General features: G+C 39.8%; 1 protein-coding gene across 2 annotated transcripts in view; it reads left to right on the top strand.

The window, feature by feature from the left end:
* The first annotated feature begins 37 nt into the window (after window positions 1-37).
* The window catches only part of CCPG1 (cell cycle progression 1), a 53276-nt gene continuing 42614 nt past the window's right edge, over window positions 38-10699 (top strand). Inside the window, exon 1 of one of the 2 annotated variants that reach the window (XM_027840887.1) lies at window positions 38-202. The gene's annotated coding sequence lies outside the window, so the exon portion shown is untranslated. Of the gene's footprint in view, window positions 203-7616; window positions 7719-10699 lie in introns of those variants that run through there. The other variant, XM_027840888.1, reaches the window with a different exon arrangement.

The following is a 10699-nucleotide window of genomic DNA, read 5'->3' as shown; positions in this document are numbered from 1 at the left end:
CTCAAAGACAGGGGTAAAGAGGGACTACACGTCCCAGCATGCCCTTCGGTGCCACCGCCGGTCGTCTTCGTCGCCTCAGCAGCAGGAGCCTGTGAAGCAGGTTGTTGTTTTTATGAGAGGCGTCACTGGGGACCTGAGCCTCGAATCGTCGCCAGCACGACTGCCAGCGCGGGCTTCGGGAGGTGGCTCTGGCCACTTTCAGGTACGAGTCGCGTCACGTTTGGGTTCTGCCGGAGGCTCCCGGTACTGCTTCTGCCTGAGGCAGGCACCCTCCCCAGCGCCCGGGGTCGGCTCGGGCTGCAGCCCCGGCTCGCCCAGGGGCTGCGGGGCTTGGGTCCGGGGCTTCTCCGGGCTGTGCGCATCGATGTGTGCCAACTCTTCGGGTGTCTCTTGATCCCTCTGGGGGCGTGTGGCTTGAGCTTATGGAGAGAGGAAAGGGGTTTCAGCCAGGTTTCCTTCCGCAGGCTGGAACGAAGTCTGTGGGATCCATATGGAGCGGAGTCCAACGCTCCACCAACCCCGCGGGTCGTGCAGATCGAATTTGCTTTGTGAAGCTTGTTTTTTCTATTCCCTGCACCGTGTAATAACGATCGAATTTAGTGTGGAATGGGGGCTGCCGCTTCCATCCGGACCTGAGGGCTCACATCGGAACCGACGGGGAAGGAGGGGGTGGGAGGGTCGCTCGTTGCCTTGGTTTCAGTCAGTCCAGCCATTTATCTATTGAGCCTCTAGCCCTGCCCGAGCTCTGAGGGATGTTCAGGACCCGAGGGGTAGGGAGCTCGCCTTGGGCTGCATTCCCACCCTCTTTGCCCTTGTACCAGCCCGGTACATCATCACCCCAAGTTGGGTTTCTCCCTTGAAGCAATCAAACTCAAGCATTTATTAAGTTCCTGCTATGTGCTCTTCACGGCTCTAGGCTCTGGGGATACAAATACGAAAGTGGAGACTGTCTGTGCTTTCGAAGTGCTTATTTTCTCCTAGGAGAATACCTGGGCTGTGATAAGTAATAACAGAGTATTTGCAACATAAATACAAGGTGAGTGGGGGAGGGGAAGTAACGCCTTAGAGAAGCCAAGAAAGGCCTCCTCAAGGAGGCAGCCCTTGAACTGAGTCTGGGGGAGGGAGGAAGGGGTGTCAAGAGTCAGAAGTGAGGAGAGGAGAGCATTCTAGGCAGGACAGGTTAGTTAGCCTGTGCAAAACCAAAGAAGCCGGAAATGTGGTGTACAGCAAACTGCAAGTAGAATGTTGGGCCAGAAGTGAGCATAAAAGTGTTATCACCTTGGAAAAATTGGTTGGATCCAGATTGTGAAGGGTATTTCACAGTCTGGCTCCAGCCTTCATTTCCAAGTCAGCAAGTCAGCAAGCATTTATTAAGTGCCAGGCACCATGCGCAGAGGATGAAAAAAAAGGTGCAAATAGACCCTGCTGTCAAGAATCTCACAGAGGACTTTGTATCCTAGAGGTAATGGGGAGTCACTGATACTTATTAAAATGGGAGTCACTGATACTTATTAAAATGGGAAATGACATGACATGATCAAGCCTGCACTTCAGGAATATAAATTTGGCAGCTTTGTGATGGATGGATGGATTGAAGAAGGAAGAGACTTGAGACAAGGACACCACCAATTAGGAGGCTATTGCAATAGTTCAGAGAGAGGAAGTAAAGGGTCTGAATTAAGGTGTTGTGGTATGTGAGTAGACAGTAGGCACTGTGCTAACATCAGTGGGTTTTGGGTGATACTCAAGTAGTGAACCTGGGTAATGGGAAGTTGGGTGGGGCCCTCAACAGAAATAAGGAAGTTTGGAGGAAGAGATGAGAAGAAAACAGCAAGTTATGTTTTGGACATGCCTAATTTGAGAAGTCTGTGGGACGTCCAGGTATGCTACCGTGCCTGGCAAGACCATTAAATTTAACAGTCTAGAGAGATTTGTTAACTTGGAGAATCCTATCCCCATTTATCTAGTGGGGAAAGTAAACCAGATTGTAAGGGGTTGCAGTCAGTAGAAAGTGAAAAAGTGGAGGCACTCAGTGTAGACAGCTTTTTCTTGGAGTTTGGCTATGAAGGAAGAAACATAGAGGATGATGCTTGTTACCTATATGACCTTGGGCAAGTCAGTTTAACCTTCTTAGGCCTCCAGATGTAGATCTATGATGATTCTATGTCCATAGACTTTCCTGAATCCCCTCGATAGAACTAATTGCTTCTCTGCCTCCTGGCTTCAAGCCTTTCCCAACCACTCTTTGATTCTAGTGTCTTCTCTTTGTGAATTATTTCCTATTTATCCTGAATGTAGCTTGTTTGTAAATATTTGTTTGCTTGTTCTCTCCTGTATTAAATTGTGAGCTCCTTGAGGTCAGGGACTGCCTTGTCTATTTTTGTATCCCTGGTGTTAGCACAGTGCCTAGCACAGGGGTGGGGAACCTGCGGCCTCAAGGACACATGTGGCCCTCTAGGTCCTCAAGTGCGGCCCTTTGACCGTATCCGAACAGCAGAACAAATCCCCTTAATAAAAGGATTTGTTCTGTAAAACTTGGGCTCAGTCAAAGGGCGGAACTTGAGGACCTAGAGGGCCACATGTGTCCTTGAGGTCGCAGGTTCCCCACCCCCTAGCCTAGCATATAATAGGTGCTTAATAAATGTTTATTGGATGACTGACTTTGTTTCCTAGTCTATTAGATCTAGACATAGAAGGGATTTTGAAAGGCCATCTAGAACTTGTCTCTTATTTTACACCTGAGAAAACTGATCAACCCAAAGAGGTTAAGTGACTTGTCCTAAGTAAGTAGAACTGGAATTTGAACTCAGGTTTGAGTGAGTTCATTAATGGCTATCCTTTGTATGTATAACTCCCCTATTGCACTTTTACAAAATACCTTTTATCAGAGATGTGCACTCATCATATTTCTTCCCCTAAACTTAGGGCTTTTTGAGGTTGATGACCATATTCTTTCATCTTTCATTTATGCATCTTTTCTCTTACTGCACCTAGCACACTGAAAGCATTCAATATTTGTTGGATGAGTAGATATATTTTATTAAGTAGGAGAAACTTTTGATGCTAGACTAGGTAAGAACCAGACCAAATAGTCTTTTAGGCACCCTAGACAACTGCCTATATATAGTACAAATTCAGGGGACTTGGGGAAGCCCCACCAGGCCCTCAAAAGTCTCTTGAGTGTTAGTTTGTGAGGAAAGGTTTTTATGTAAATGTTAGCTATTGTGGGAGTTTAACTCAGATTTCCTACGGAAGACTCTGAGAGTGCTAAGTATCACTTTAAGGTTTCACAAAACGACTTTTGTACTTTCTTACCTCATTATTCCATTCACCCAGGTTTGCATCCTTAATTCCTCATACATTCTCTCTCTGTCTCTCCCTCTCTCTCTCTGTCCCTCTCTCTCCCTCCCTCCCTCTCTCCTCCCTTATCCAATCTGTTGTCCTGTTCTGTTGATTCTACCTTCACAACATCTCTCATAAATGTCCCCTTCTCTGTCCAGACACTAGTACCACCTGGGTGCAAGGTCTCATAAACTTATGGCCAGACTGTTCCACTCACCCTGAGAGTTGGCCAACCTGTTTCAATTCTCTCCCCACTCCAATCCATTGCTACATTCAACTGTCAAAGTGATTTTCCTAAATTTCAGGTCTGACCATGTCACTAACCTATTCAATAAATTCCACTGGTTCCCTGTTGTCTCTGGGATCAAAAGTAAAATCTAGTGTTTGGCCTTTAAAGCCCTTTGTTCATTTTTGGCGTTACAGTTTATTCTTCTTACCATTCTATGTAAGCCAGTGACACTCCATCTCTCAACTCCATGCATCTTCACTGACTGTCTCATGTTGGAAATTCTCTCCCTCCTCCTCTTCTTTTTCTGGTTTCCCCAGCTGCCAGTTGCAGTGAAAAATCCCATCTTCTGCCTGAAACCTTTCCTGATTCCCTTTGAGATAACCCCAACTTTTTCCTGAACTTATCTTATTTGTACATAATTGTTTGCATGTTGTTTCCCTCTTTAGGAAGTGAATTTCTTTTTACTTTTTTAAGTATCACAGAGCCTGGCACACAAATGCTTGTTGAATGATTGATCTTTTTCTTTTATTAGGGTGGCATAGAGGAAGGACTAGGAAGATTGAAGACTTGGACATTCTTTTCTCCAAAATTTGCTTAGGGCTAGTCCTACCTTGAATCTCTTTGGCAACAAATTTTAGGAACCTCTTCAAAAAATTTAAAAACCTCTGCTCTGGCACTTTGCCTGTATCCTTGGGGATACAAAGGCAAAACAAAACAATCCCTGCCCTCTAGGAGTTTACTTTCTTTTGGGGTAAACTACTTAAAAATACAAAGTAAATTTAAAGTACTTCTGGTTCTTAGTGGTTGGGAGGTACTGGAAGCTGAGGTGGGAAGGAAGGTAGGGGGATGAGGGCCTTGTAGGATCCAGAGAAGTTTCCAGTAGGTTATATTTATCTGAGCTTTGAAGCTGGCTAGGGATTTTTAGAGACTGAGGTGAGGTGGGAATATATTCCTGTCATGGAGGACAATCTGTTCAAAGGGATGGGGATAGAAGATGGAATGGCATGTGTGACAGACAGCAATAGTCTTTGGGTGGAATGTAGTGTGCAGGAAGGGGAATGACATACAATAAATCTGGGACTTTAAAAGTCAGAATACTATATCCCTTGGCCAAGAGGTACGAGAGAGCCAGTGGAGCTTTTTGAATAGGAAAGTGACATGACCAGAGCTACAATTTAGGATTATCACTTTTGATAGCTGATGAGTTGCCCCATCCTGGCCAAGGCTAACCCCCTCAATTTATCTCTTGATCCCCTTTCCTTGTTGATTTCATTCCATTATTCATTTATTTTTCCATCTCTCTCATCGTTCCACACTCAGCCTTATCCTCCTCCCTCCCCACCAAAAAAACGATCTTCATATCTCATTGATTCAGAACTAGAAAGGACCTTAACCTCATTTCACAGATGAGGAAACTGAGACCCAGGGAAGTTAAGTGACTTGCCCAGGGTCACAGTCAGCAATTGGCAAAGCTGGGGATTTGAACCCAGGTCCTTAATGTTCTTTCCACTGGTGATAGTCTAGGAGAGAAGTAATGAGAGTAGATGCTGTATTAGTTGAGAGAAAGGACTGACTAGAAAAGATGGCTGAGGGAGAGGGACAGGCAGCCTAGGGTGGTGGAAAAAGCAGTCACTAGAGTCAGGATCTTGGTTCAAATCACGTTTCTAACACTATGTGAACTACTTTTCATCTTCCTCTCATTCTCCAGTTATGTGTGTGCGCCAGGGCTCTGTCTTGGGTCCTTTTTTCTCTTCTTTCTATATAATCTCATCTATTTTTTTCACTTATACACATATATACAACACCAGTTTTTCCCCTTGAGCTCCTATTTACCATTTCCAACTACTTACTAGACATCTCTATATGGATTTCCCACCAGTACCTCAAATTCTGTGTTCAAAGTAATCTAATCATTTCACTCTGTCGCTATATACATACAATGGCAGGGGTTCTTAAACCTTTTTTTTTTTTTAAGTCATGGACCTCTTTGGCAGTTGAGTAAAGGCTGTGGACCTTTTTACAGAATAATGTTTTTCAATGCAAAATAAAATACTTAGGATTACAAAGGAAACCAATTATGTTGAAATGCAGTTAGCCTATCATCATCTGGAGCCATAAAGAGCAGTTCTATTATGTCTTGATAATCTTAAAAGAAGAATGGAAAGGGAGGGGAAAAATGAAGAGGGAGCAGGGGAAGGAAGGTTTGGGAAAATTATCTCATAAGACATGGATTCAAACAAAAAGGCAGTGACACTTGAACCTCCTTCTCATATGAAGTGGTCAAAGTTCACATAGCTGGGTACAGAAATACCTTTTACTCAACACGGAAATAGAGAAATGGGAGAAAGGAGATGAGAATTAGAAAGAGGGTAGATTAAGGGAAGGTTTAGGCCTAAACAAACCACACTCTTAAGGATGTACAAAAATATTTATAGCCCTTTTTTGCCATGGCAAAGAATTGGAATCTGGGACGGGGGGGGCCTGTCCATTGAGTAATGAATGGCCAAACAAGTTACGGCATACGAATATGATGGAATGCTGTTGTGGTGTGAGAAATGATGGTTTCCGAGAAACCTGGGAAGACTTGAATAAACTGATGGCATAGTGAAGTGAATAGAACCAAGAGAACCATTTCCATAATTACAAAAATATTGTAAAGACAAACATCTTTGAAATACGCATGAACTCTGATCAGCATAATGACTAGCCGCTAATGATGAAACATGCTATCCGTCTTCTGATGGACTAAGAGTTCAAAATGAAAAATATACAAAGGGGTGTGTGTGTGTGTGTGTGTGTGTGTGTGTGTTTATATATACACGTATCATATGTATCTATACATAATATTAGAATGTCCAGAGTGGAAATTTGTTTTGCTTGACTACTATATATATTTATACCAGTGATTTTGTTTTTCTTTCATTCTCTTTGGGGGGTGTGGTGGTTGGGAGGGAAATGGCAAGGTTTTGCTGAATAAAAAATTAAATTAAATTTTAAAATGCAGCAATAAAAATATTCTTAAAACAAATTTCATGAATCTCAGATTAAGAATTGATACTCTGTGGTCTAACTGCTCTCCCATTCTGTGCCCTTGGCCTTTACAGTTCAAGACGGCTTTTTCCTCTTGCTTGGAATCTACTCCTTACCCACCTCCAGATGTTTTGAAGTTTTGGTCCTTCTAGTCCCAGCCCAGATACCATCTCCTTCATGAAGCTTCCACCTCCTCCATCCTGGCTGACTGTGATCTCTCCCTCACATTTTCTTTTTAAAAATGGTTTATAGTTTATTATTTTCAAGTAAAACAAGTATAATTTTAATTTATGTCTCTCCACTTATATGCCACAATGAGCAGATTTAAAAGAAAAATTATTCAGTACATAATATGACAAAACAAATACCCATATTAGCCATGTTTGAAAATGATTGTCTCTTTCTGAATTTTAAATTCATTACTTCTCTGTTAAGTTTTGGGTGATAGGTTTCTTGATTCTTTTGGATTTCTCATTGTGTTCCCTCACATTTTCTTAGAAGACTTTTATCTGAATCTTGTCTTTGCTATGATCACATTTTACTTTATATTGTGCTTATTTCTGTATATGTCTTATAGGTAGGAATTGTGTTAACCTTTTTATCCTTGCACATAACAGTATTTAATTTTAACAATAGCTTATAGATATATACGGAGGTCCTTAATAACACTGCAAGGTGGATGCTTTGTAACAAACCTTAAAAGAGCCCTGGAGTCTGCTCTGTAGTAATTCTTCCTACTCGTCTGACAGATCTTTTCACTCTGTCTCCCTTCAGGCTTATTATTCCTGTCTCCACTTTATAGATGAAGAGGCAGGTTCAGAGACTTGCTAAACATTACAAAGCTAGTAAATGTCAGAATGCAGGACTGAACCCATCTTCCATCTTTTAGTACAGTGTTCTTTTCAGTAAAATTCGATGAAGAGAGATCTTGAGAAACCCAGACTGGAAACCATTGTACTATGTTATTAGTGCACACCACTTGTGCTGTTTAGCTTCTTGCTCATTTTCCTAGCAGATAAGAAGACAAAGTAAATGAACTCATTTGGCTGCTAAATTTTACCAGTGTTTTGGAAGTTGGGAATGAGCAATTGGACTACAGATATAAAAACAACAGGAGGTAAATATAATATCTTCTAACATATGTAGAAACTGATCTTATTTTCCTCTTACTTTGTTTGGTATATCTGGATAAGACCTACATGCTTGGTTTTTCTTTAATTCATTCTTAGTTGATCAGCTTACAGATTGACAAAACATATACCTTCTAATCTTCCTGAAAAGATTACCTGTATTTGATAAGGCATTGGATTTTGTAAACATTGAGAGTTAGTGCATTTTGGTAGTATTTGATGTTAGTATTTGATTATAAACATAAATAGGGATAATGTTTAATGGGCTATAGTGATCAACACAGACTGACTTGGTTAATGAAAGGGGATATTATCCTTTCAGTTGCTGTTTTGTTGCTTAAGCCATTATTTAGAATTTTAAACCATTTCTGCTATGAGTTTTGTTACGAAGAATGACATAATTTAAGTGTACATGCTTTTAAGTCCTTATTTTTATGATTTGATAGACATGATAAATTATAGAAGAACCGTGTGTTTGAAAGAAGATGTTCCTGCTGCGTTATATAAATGTCAGTTTAAGTTGGCGATGGTGTATTCAAATAGTTTGATATTTGTAACCTTGTACTGACGACTCCTCGATCATCCTCTCAGGAAATCTATAACCAGAAAATTTATCTTTCTGCAAGATTGCATCAACTTTGGTACTTGGACCTCATCAGTACATCTAAGATTTTGGAGGCATTCCTTGATTCCTTGCCGTAAGAACACTCTGGCTTTCCATGTGTCATCTCTTGCTCTTGCCATGTGACCAGTTCATCCTTTCCATGTTGTTCTTTCTTTCTTGTTAAAACCTTTTACTCTTAAGAGTTCATAGTTGGTTATATGTTACAATAGGCTTATCCTCACTATGTGCATTTCCATGGTTGTCTGTGTGAAATTCCTATTTAGTTATTTGAAGATTTTGGGATTTCCTGATGCTGCCATATAACAATACTAGTAAAATATTAGTATAAAAAGAAGGACTATCTAAGAGTTCTGCAACTGCCCCAAAGCAATCCAGGCTGCCCTTTTCCACTCTTTTTTTTTTGCCCTTTTTTTTTTCCCCCTGGTGAAGCAATTGGGGTTAAGTGACTTGCCCAGGGCCACATAGCTAGTAAGTGTTATGTGTCTAAGGCCGAATTTGAACTCGGGTTCTCCTGAATCCAGGGCTAGTGCTCTATCCATTGTGCCACCTAGCTGCAGCTGCCCCTTTTTAACTTTTGAGACCAGCACCTTTTCCATCTGTTATCTGTCTCGGATAAACATACTGTTGGGCAAACTCTATAGGATGTTCTCTCAAATGAATCTGGGCAATAGACATTTCATCTGCTTGTTCTTTCCAGTTGGTTATAGAAAACTACGCAGGTAATGTTTTTGGATATGGGATTTTTAAAAGGCCTGTTAGCCTGGGGTGGTTTAAAGCAGAAATTGCAGACTCATCTTCTAGTAATTGTTAAGAGTCTGAATTGTGGGAAAAAGTGTTTACATTTTGAAGTAGAAATTGTTACTTTTTGACCTATCTTCCTGGGAACCTTCTATCAATTGTAACTAAGTTGAAAAGGTTGCACAGTTATTATTTTAAACAATTAATATTTTGAGTGTAGATTTCAATGAGATAAGGTTGCCTACCTCTTTCTCACCTTCAGAGAAGGCCTTTGATCAAAAGGAAAATAACAATGAACCTTTTAAATGTCTTTAAAAACTAATTGTAAGGAATTCTTTAAATTTTGAATGTAATTTTCGAACAGTATTAGAGATGCAGTGGATAATCAAATGTTTAGTGACTTTAGTTTAACAGTGTATTTTTTTTTTTTTTTTGGTAATACTTTTCCTTAAATCACAAAAGCTCTTGAAACTTGGATTCTGATTCTGTTTGTTTTTGATACAGGACCTGGAATCTTAGATTTAAAAGTTATTTAGTCCAACCATATCATAACAATATTAGCTAAAACTTTTAGTGTTTTAATCTTTATAAAGCACTCTGCATATATTTTCTCTTTCTTCATTACAATCCTATGAGGCAGGTGCTGTTATTCTGCCTTTTTACAGATGAGTAAAGTGAAAAGAGGCTAAATGATTAGCCTAAAGTCATATAGCAAAAGTTAGAGCGTGGGTTGGAATCCAGATTCTTTAATTTCTAATCTAGTACTTTTGCCACGTACACCATATTGTAAAAGCTTTTGGCCGAGAGATTTCTTGGGAAAAATTAAGGTCTGTTTAATTTCTTGAAACAGCTTAGCTTACCTTTTATCTCTCCTAAGTAGAAAGAGGAAATACAGTCTTGTCTTAACTGGTTGATTTGAATTTCATAGTGTTGAATAGAAAGGTCTTAAAATTGCAGTATAATGTTTGTGGTGGGTTTATTTTTGTCGCTCAAGTCTGATGAGATCAAACAGTGTAGTTAGTAAGAATAGGGTGTTATTTGTTTTTTATATTTTTGAAATTAGACTTTTGTGTTAATTACATTTGGTAATTCCATTTATATCTTTATTCCTATTAGCTCTTATTTCAGCATTTGATTGCAAAAAATATGTAAAACAAAAGTTATAAATGCAGATTATACTTTATTAAAATGTAGAAAATCTTGAAGTGTTTTGCGGCTTTATAGTGATCAGGTTTATATTATTAGATGATAATTTTAAAGAGGTTTCTACATGAAAGATCATTTCATATTCCTTCTGCAAAGTGAAATGAATTTTAGTAAGAATGGCTGGCGTTCTTTATCCTTTTCTATATACAAACATATACACTTTTTAAAAAGAAAAGATATTTCACAATTCTTTGACTCCTCTGTACTAGGCATTGGGGGATATGCAAAAATTAAATAAAACCCTGCACCTACCCAACAAATTCTAAGTTTAGTATATTGGGTACACTTTGTCACTTAGTGTGAATATACATTCTTATTAATTGTTGCTTTTATAGAGCGAGAAAACCAGAAAGGATTACTTTATCTTCAAATATGGCAATAGTTGCTTCTGTTTCTCAA

This window comes from Vombatus ursinus, unplaced genomic scaffold (genome assembly GCF_900497805.2).
Source record: "Vombatus ursinus unplaced genomic scaffold, bare-nosed wombat genome assembly UNPS02014848.1, whole genome shotgun sequence".
Lineage (NCBI taxonomy): Eukaryota > Metazoa > Chordata > Mammalia > Diprotodontia > Vombatidae > Vombatus > Vombatus ursinus.
Note: the sequence above shows the minus strand (reverse complement) of the source record. Positions and strands in the feature narration are given on the sequence as shown.